The sequence below is a fragment of the Cyrtonyx montezumae genome, unplaced genomic scaffold, assembly GCF_038088225.1.
Source record: "Cyrtonyx montezumae isolate F1298 unplaced genomic scaffold, pur_monq_1.0 scaffold_36, whole genome shotgun sequence".
Taxonomy (NCBI): Eukaryota; Metazoa; Chordata; class Aves; order Galliformes; family Odontophoridae; genus Cyrtonyx; species Cyrtonyx montezumae.
Genome location: NW_027072041.1, coordinates 11,157,674 through 11,166,846, shown reverse-complemented (window position 1 = coordinate 11,166,846; position 9,173 = coordinate 11,157,674). Strand labels below are relative to the sequence as shown.

At 38.3% G+C, this 9,173-nt stretch overlaps 1 non-coding gene across 1 annotated transcript; it reads right to left on the bottom strand.

The window, feature by feature from the left end:
* Positions 1 to 463: 463 nt before the first annotated feature.
* Positions 464 to 537, bottom strand: LOC136054412 (small nucleolar RNA SNORD71). Its single transcript, XR_010622738.1, has one exon. It is a non-coding gene; the product is annotated as a small nucleolar RNA SNORD71 (small nucleolar RNA).
* Positions 538 to 9,173: the final 8,636 nt, after the last annotated feature.

Sequence of the window (9,173 nt, the reverse complement as noted above, 5' to 3'; positions counted from 1 at the left end):
CTCCAGGGATGAAGCATCAACAGCTTCTCTGGGCAGCTGTGCCAACATCTCACAGCCCTCTGAGTAAAGAATTTCCCCCAGTACCTAGCCTAAATCTACCCGCTTTTAGTTTAAAACCATTCCTTCCTTGTCCTATCTTTATCTGCCCATGTAAAAAGTTTTGTCTCTCTCTTCCTTAAAAGCTCCCTTAAATCTCTGGAAAACTGCAATGAGGTCTTCCCAGGGCTTTCTCTTCTCCAGGCTGTACAAGCTCAGCTCTCTCAGCCCTTCTTCATGGCAGTGTTGTTCCTGTCCTTAGAGCAGCTTTGTGGCCTCCGCTGTTCCACTCCAACAGCCCCATGCTTTTCTTGTGCTGGGGGTTTCAGGCCAGGATGCAGTACTGCAGATGAGGCCTGACAAGTGGAGAGCAGAGGGTCACAATCTCCTCCCTCTCCATGCTGTCACCCCTCTGCTGATGCAGCCCAGGATACTGTTGGCCTTCTGAGCTGCGAGCACACACCGCTGGATCATATCCAGCTTTTCATCCACCAGCACCCCCAAGTCCTTCTTGGCCAGGCTAATCTTAAGGGGTTCTTCTCCCAGAACATATGACAAATTAATAAGATTTTTTTTGTCCTTTCAAATTCCTTTTTTTTTTTTTTTTTTTTGTGATACTGTCATTGTAAATTTTTATTTAGAGTCCCTGAATAATTCTAATCCAGTCTAAGGTACAGATAACCTTTCAAGATACTGACAAATTCAATCTGTTCAGAAAAACACTCTGGACACTTCAATAGCTGCTGGATAAATGTTAGTGGTTTTGTTTGCTTGTTTTGTTTTTGTTATTCACTGATTGATCATGTGGGTCCTTTTAATTATTATTTGTTTATAGGATTTAAAATTCTTTTATCATAAAGTGCAAGTACAAAGGGTTTCATAAAGTAGCATGCCTATTTTCACTTTTTGTTCTAACACTGAAAACTGGAAAACTAAATACAAATACATTTAACATGACAAATTAAGACAAACTTGAATTTAAATGGTCTGCAGTAAATTCAAAATGAATCTGATAAGAAAAATATAACATTATTTTAGCTCAAAGGCACATTGTTAAACTTTTCACATAAAAATAGAATGTAAAACCTTTATGATGTACAGTGTTCTCCCAAAATAGTGGTTGTATTTTCTTTGTCTTGTTGTTGCAAATTATCCACTGAGTTTGGTTAGATATTAATAGAAGTAAGGCATGCAAAAGTAACTACATATTTAAATATACAATTTGATGCAAAGGTATTTTGGAATACATTTTATTTTCATTATTTTTATATTAGCCAAGCATTTAGCACAAGAGCAAACATAAATATAGGCCCAAATTACAGAGATCTCTTATGGAAACTCCTATTGGCTTCCTTCAAAATTCTATGTCCCATTTAGGATTTTTTCTTTTTCCAGATGGCTCTGTAAATATAACTTGAAAAAGCAGAGGACACTTTGATAAGCAGGCAAAAGAAAGGTGTCATGTCTGTTTGATCTGTCTTGAGGAGTGTTAAAAGATAGCATAATGCCTGGCAACTCTTGAGTCCTTTCTTTTCCTTTTCACCATTATTTTGTATTTGTGGCACCTGCTGACTCAGTCAGCCTCCAGAATCACTGCTGGCACAACATTGTACTGAACAATAAAGAAAACAAATACACTGGCACACTGGCTTGGCTGCTGGCTGGTGAACACATTAAATACACAAAGCAGCAATTTCATCTGTACCCTGCAAAAGCTCATCTCACTAAAACAATTACTCTCTCTCACAGGCGCATACTTTTTAGTTCAAACATCAGCCATACCAACTGAAACATACATGTGCCACTGCTGCACTTTTTACGATATACAAAAACTCTGAAGGATTGCTTCTCATCTCCCTGTCTGAAAAAAAGAGCCTGTTGATTATCTTTTCCACAACAGTGGTATTAAGTCATGGCTTTAATTTCCTGTATACGAAATCAGATGCTTGTTGGAGGAACATTCAATTCTGCTGTATCATTCAATACAGCAGAAGACCTATCAGTTTAGAAATCTCTTTGTGTACAGCTCTAGTGAAGTTTGAAGCATGACAGCAGCTGCCTGGCTTCACTACAGTAGGAATAATAAAAAGAATTGAAGTCTAGGGGTTTCAGAACTATCAAAAAAAGTTGCCTACTACCCTAGGATAAGAAACTGAGTTGTAAAACTTACTTCAAAGCAGTGTTTTTTGTTTTGTTTTGTTTTGTTTTTGTTTTGTTTGTTTGTTTGCTTTTGTGTTTTGTTTTCTTTTTTTTCATTAACACAAGGTAAATTTCATTTGTAACCAAAACAGATGAAATACAGACTTCTTTAGTGACACTTGTCCTAGTACCAAGATCTGAATTTAAACCCTAAACATTTCTTATTCCACTATTGACTTTCACTCATACTTTGAGTGGAATTAATGAACAAATTTTATGGGAGAGAAGTCACAGCTATTACGTGGAGCAGGAATTAGCTGAAAGCACATTTGAGTGGAAAGACCTAGTTCAGACAAGTTGTGTTCAGTAGTCTGGAAATGGGTTTCAGCCATCACACCCACTTGGGAACTTCAATACTTAGTTTTGGGACAGGCCCTCTGCACAAGAATCCTCACTGAGTGTGAATTTTCTGTTTCAGCCCATCATAATATTCTCAGTTTTACAGCTCTTTGGTAAAAACAAGGAAAGCATAGAATTTCTGAAGTTCAGGCATCCTTCAGCATGAAAATCCAACAGTACATACTATTCCATAAGGTAAAAATGCAGTAGTTATGAAACACTTTTAGGAGGGTTTGTGAAAGACATCTTTACTTTCTCTTGGAGCACAATAATGCTTATATCTGTCAACATCTTCAGACATGCATAAGTCTGCCAGCAGTGCACTGATTATAGAAAAACATGTTGCTTTGAATTCTCACTTATGGTCAAATCTTGGAATCAGCAGTTTATTAATCTAAATTGGTTAAAGAGGCATAACTCCTTGAATTAAGATGCATAAAAAAGAGCATGTTTAGTTCTGAATATCTAAAAGACATCTCCACACTTTTGTCTTACTATGTAAACAACTACTTGAACTTGAAATAATTGTTTCTTTACATCGAATTGTGAAGGGCTGATCTGCAAGGATACTCAAATATTTTCATCTGTGACATTGACAGTGGGGTCGAGTGCACCCTCAGCAAGTTTGTTCATGACACCAAGCTGTGTGGTGTGGTCCACACACCATAGGGATGGGATGTCATCCATGAGGGACCCAAACAGCCTTGAGCAGTGGACCCAGGTGAACCTCATGAGGTTCAACAAATACAAGTGCAATGTCTTGCACCTGGGTTGAGGCAATCTGCTTCATCAATACAAGCTGGGGTATGAAAATATAGAGCTCAGCCCTGCAAAAAAAAACTCGAGGGTACTGGTGGAAGGGAAGCTAGATGTGAGCCAGCAGTGTGCCCTCACAGCCCAGAAAGCCAACCAAATTCTGGGCTGCACCAAAAGCAGCATGGCCAGCAGGACGAGGGAGATGATCCTGCCCCTTTGCTCTGAGCTGGCTGACCAGAGATGTAGTGGATGCCCCATCCCAGGAGACTTTAAAAGCCAGGCAGGATGGGGTTCTGAGCAACCTCATCCCGGTTTTATTGTGGTTCTATCCTAATGAAATGATATGGTATGTGGTATGACAAAGTGTTACATATAGTGACGACAAAGGTGAACGTATTTTCACCTTCAAATGGCAAGTAATACTGAGTAATTGTCATCACAGATACTTTTCAAACTGCGATGCACTGTCACAGATTACTCAGTGATCTTCCACAGGCATTATTTCCCCATCTCTTCATTAATAGTACCTTATATGAAGGATTGTTTCTGTAGATCATCTTGGATGCAATGCAAGCCAAGAGACTTATTACTACCTCGGATGACCTCAAGGAGATATACAATTAATTTATTTTTTTAATCATTTTGTTCTCAGTGAGCTAGGATGTCTCGTAGAAGACACTGACTTCCTCCAAATTATAATAGAGGTGATTTTAGTGGGTGTTTTAATTTCAAAGAATCGTAGAATGTTTTGGGTTGGAAGTGACCTTTATGATCATCTAGATTGATCCCTGGAAGGCAGGGATACATCCCACTAGACCACTTGGCTCAAAGCCACCTTCAGCCTGGCTTTGAATGCTTGCAGGGAGGAGGCATCCAAAGCCTTGCTGGAAGTATGTTCCTGTGTCTCACCACCCTCACAGTAAAGGATTTTCCTCCTAATATCTTGTCTAAACCTATCCTCATCTAGTTTAAAACCATTTCTCTTTGTCCTGCTGATAGATGCCCTTATAGAAAGTTCTTCCCCAGCTTTCCTGTAGGCTCCCTTTAGGTACTGCTATAAGGTCACACTGGACCCTTCTCTGGTCTAAGCTGAAGATCTCCAGTTCTCTCAGTTTGTCCTCAATAGGTGAGATCCTCCAGCATTTCATCTCTGTGGCCCTCCTCTGGACCCACTCCAACTGCCTGATGTCCTTCTTGTGTTGGGGCCCAAGAGCTGGAAGCAGTACTCCAGGTGGGGTCTCTTGAGAGCAGAGCAGAGGCACAGAATTTCTTCCCTTAACCTGCTGGTCACACTTTTCTTGATGCAGCTCAGGATTGTGTATGTTACTGGTAGTGGCACTTAGTTCATGAAGGCTGCTCAGAAAATAATGCTTCCTTATTTATTATATTGGGCCACAATGTCTGAGTCAGTAGATGTTGAATGTTCCTAATATTCCAATATTCTGTTACCTTTTGTTGCTGTGCAACAGATGGCAGCAAAGGGGCAGACTGACCAAATAGCATCTGACATGGAAGGGTGTACGAAGCAAAGGGGTGTCACTAAATTCCTCCATGCAGAAAAATGGCACCCATTGGCATTCACTGATGCTGAACATTTACAGAGAATAAACACTGGATGTGAGCACAGTGAGGTGGTGGGTGGTACTTTTCAGCAGTGTTGATAACAATGTGAACGACAAGCTGTGTTCTGGAGGTCCATGCAGATTGTTATGAGTGTGGCATGCAGGGTTTTGTTGATCACTTGTGAAAATACATAGCTAATGGTGATGACTGCATGAAAAATCACGTTTTGTAGCAGAGAATTTTCTCTATCAAAAGGTGTTATTGTGTTATTTTTATCTTTCGTGGTTTCCACGAAAATAAATAGGAGGCATTAATTTTGGAGTGGCCTATGTAGTTACATATCTAAAGATTTTCCCCCTACTGGAATGCAATACTCATTTCTTTCAGTTATATACCAGCTGGCAATGCATGATCATTGAAGAATGATCAAGGAGTCTTCTCTGAGGGGGATCCCAGAGATCAAGGATTGTAATGCATTTATTACTTTGTCTTCACCAACTAACTACATCACTGGAACTCCAGTATGTGGGAAGAGGGAGGCCTGATTCTCTTCCATGCCTGAAGGATACTGTTAACTGTGTATAGATACAGAGTCAGACTCCACCATGCTCTGTAGATAACAGAGGAATGATGCCTTCACAGCAATTCCCTGAACTGTAGACCAGACAAACAGATAACAATGGAATGATGCCATATCTGAGAAGATCTTCTCCACAATATGCCCTAAAAGGTAGTGAACGAGAATCAAGGCCTTTATAGTCTTAGCATTCTACCTATCTCTTCTTTCCTTTGACATCTATGATTTACATAGCATTGGAGGCAACAGATAGCAAAGAATACTCTTCCCCCACATTAGCAAAATCTTTTTGGAGTTATTTTAAAGCACAAAATATGGAAGGCAGTCACTCCAAGTATTAGTTTTGGCCTCATGAGCAAATTTAAAAGCCTCTTACGCTGATGAGGGTACTACTGTTTCTTTCTGAAAAACATATAGCCTTTCACCAGCAGCCCTATGACTACTTGGATAATATTCTTTTTACTACTTCAAGGACATGAATCTAGCACAAGTTATTGAGACCCTTCTAGAGGGAATGCAATTTCAAAAATTAGAACTTGTAAAACAGACAGGTAAGTCTGCTTCAAGTACCTACAAGAAGTTTGGGACTCTGGGACTGAATCTGTTTTGCTAAGACAGTAACGAATTATTGAACAGCTTTTTGTGCAAAATTTTACCAAGTAATTTAGTGAATGATAGGAGTCAAAATGAAAAAAAATCAGCATACATACAGTTTGATCTCCAGTAATTGTTACAGATCACACCTTTTAAATATAATAGTTGTTCCAGTGAGAGAGTAAGCAGGAGACTATACGTCCATCTCTTCTATTTAAAGTAAACTGTAAGCAAACTGAGAGTTCCTGTTGTTTTTCTTTCTCCATTTCTTTCTTTTAAATACAAACTGTCTCATGCTTGTATGTCATTTCTTGGACATGGTAAACAGAAGGTAAAGGTCATACACATCCCCTATAAGTGTAAAGTGACACAACTAAAATAATGTAAATGTTAAAAACACCTAGTGCCTTTTCAAATGAAGAGAGAAAGTAACCTGAAAAAGACAGACCACTGACAAAAGTTACTGTACTTCTATGTACATTCTTGTCAAGTGAAAGATGTGATCTACCTCTGCTTGTCTGTGTCCAGTGTGGAAAATAACAAGACAGGCAGTGTTGATGATACTTTGCAGCCAAACAAGTTCTTCTAGCCTCACCTAATTCTTTTACAGTGATTAAACTTTTAGGAGCAGAAGGGCAATACTGTTTTGGTAACCTGAAAGTTTCCCATCTACATGACACCTCAAAACTTGTTAGAGCTCAAGTCCCTCATCAGAATGATAAATACAAACTCAGCTATTGTGTGGAGGTCATGTCTTTTGTATTCTGCCTGTGACACTCAGAATTCACTAATTAACATGGCTAGTTAAAAGCTATCATATCATTTGACTTTGTTTTGATGTGATGAGTTTTATTACATAGTGTGCTATAGACCGAAGAAAGGATTGCAGTGTTCTGTTTTGACAAAGAACTACCCCGTACTGGTCCTGAGTTAGTATAAAAAGATAAAGCATTAATCTTATTTCACAGAGCCCTTAAGCATGTAAGTGTAGAGAAATTTTTCTGAACCTACCATAAAGGCATTACTGTCTCTACATTTAAGCCAATCTTTAATCATGCTGTGTTGCAATGAGTTGAAGGGTACAGAAGCTACTATTGTACCCATTGTCTTCATTTAACCATTTTATTGTGGATAATTATAATACTGACTATCCAGGAAGTCTGAATGCAATCTTTTGCATACTGTGAATGCTGCTAAATGTGAGGACATAATATAATTTGTAATACCGATAGCATTTAATTCTAATGTAACAAGACAACAAAGACTGACCTAATTTACTTCTGCTTTCTTTGAGACTATGAACTTGTTTCTAGCAGAGAAATAGCAGTAAACAGAAAGAGGTTTAAAAGCAAGGATGCTGCTAGTTTATTAGGTACAGTGGTGGAATGGATGGGGGTTACAGGCTTCCCTTCTTTCTTTCAGATGGCAGAGATCAAAAGTAATTACTGCAGTCCAATCCTGTAAAGCACTTTCACATGTGTATTACTTTAAGAATGTAAATAGTTTAATTTGATGGAACTTGCATTCTTCAGATGACCTAAATGCATAAGTGCTTTGATAGAACAAAGGTGATGTAGATTATTTGTCATGCTGACAAGAATGGGAAAGTTAGTTATCTCAACCAGCAAAAATGCTACCCTTGTACTTAAGTCAACAACGGAAAAGCAATGGCAGCATTTTACCTGAACTACACATCAGAAAATATTTTTAAGTTTAATAGAAACATTTTTATGTCCATTAGGTTTCACTCCACATAGTTCTCAGTATCATAACACTGTTAAAAATCCCGTTAAGTTCCCATATACTTTTAACTGTGATATAAATTGATGTTCAAAGTCTACTTAATCCTCATATGTTGAGGTCAAAAAACAAAACCTTAATGAAATAATCCTGAGACTTTTAGTTCTCTATGTTGAAACAGGAATATAGAAAAAGTGCAGTGTGTAATATCTGTACAGCAGTACTTAAAAACTAAGTTGGCCTAACAAGCTTTGTCAAGGAAAAACTGAGAGGACAAAAGGGCATCCTAGTGGCCATGATTCAATAACTGGACCAATTGCTACTCTGGGTGGCAGACTATCTCCCATCAAAATCAGTATAAGACTCACAATGATTTCAAAGATAAATTATTCAGATCAAATCAATCAAATTGTTTAAGTTCTTTCCTAAAATTATAAAGATTTATTTACAGTGTTACACCATTTGTTCAGTTCAGGCTGGCCACTGAGATTTTGTTGATGTCAGTTTCTCCCAGGGATTCTGCCCATGACTACTAAATGCTTGTCAAGAGAAACTCTCCACGGTTACTTGTTTGTTTTTTTTTCATTCATTTTCAGTTTTAAAAACACAAATGGAGTGGATTGTTTAAAATTAAGAAAATGCAAATGTAGAAGAACTTCACCGTCCTGTTTTATGATCTCCCAGTCACATGCTGTTTAGTTCTAATTTTTCACTACGAAGAGAGGAGCTTTCACCTATGATCAGCAAAGTTTCCATATTTATAAAAATCAACATGTATCTTGATGCAGTTTCAAAGAAGTGGTCTCATTTGCAGCTGTGCTATACTACCTGCATCACTATATCTGCACAGCGATTAATTTAATTTCAAAATGTACTGTAGCTGTCTCTGGCCTACTATTCTCTTTCAAAAGCTCTCCTTCTGCTGGTAGAACTAAACTGTTGCTTGTTAAAGATTTCCTAGTCATCACTTTGTTTGTTGTTTAGTCATGTTTAATCAAAGATCGGCATTGTAATCTGTGGCCCAATAAGAGGATATGGGTAAGAGTTATTTTATTCTGTTGATACAGTCATAAATACTGTCCTTCTGTCTCTCCAATCTCAACTAGAAATCTCAAGTCAAGGTGCAGTGGCATTGCAAACTGTGCTGATTGGTCTCCTTGGCCATACAGTAGTGCTCTAACTCTGTAAATCAGTCAAATACACAGTGAACGTGCAGGATTTGTCACTTGGATACTGACAGATTTCCAGTTCCTTCCCACAGTTCCTCCCTTTTCAACAGAGCAAAAAGTTTCCTTGACCAATGCTTTCAAGAGCATCATGTTACTAAAGCAGAGTTTTCTATTCAATATGTTGCAAACATCCTGCTGAC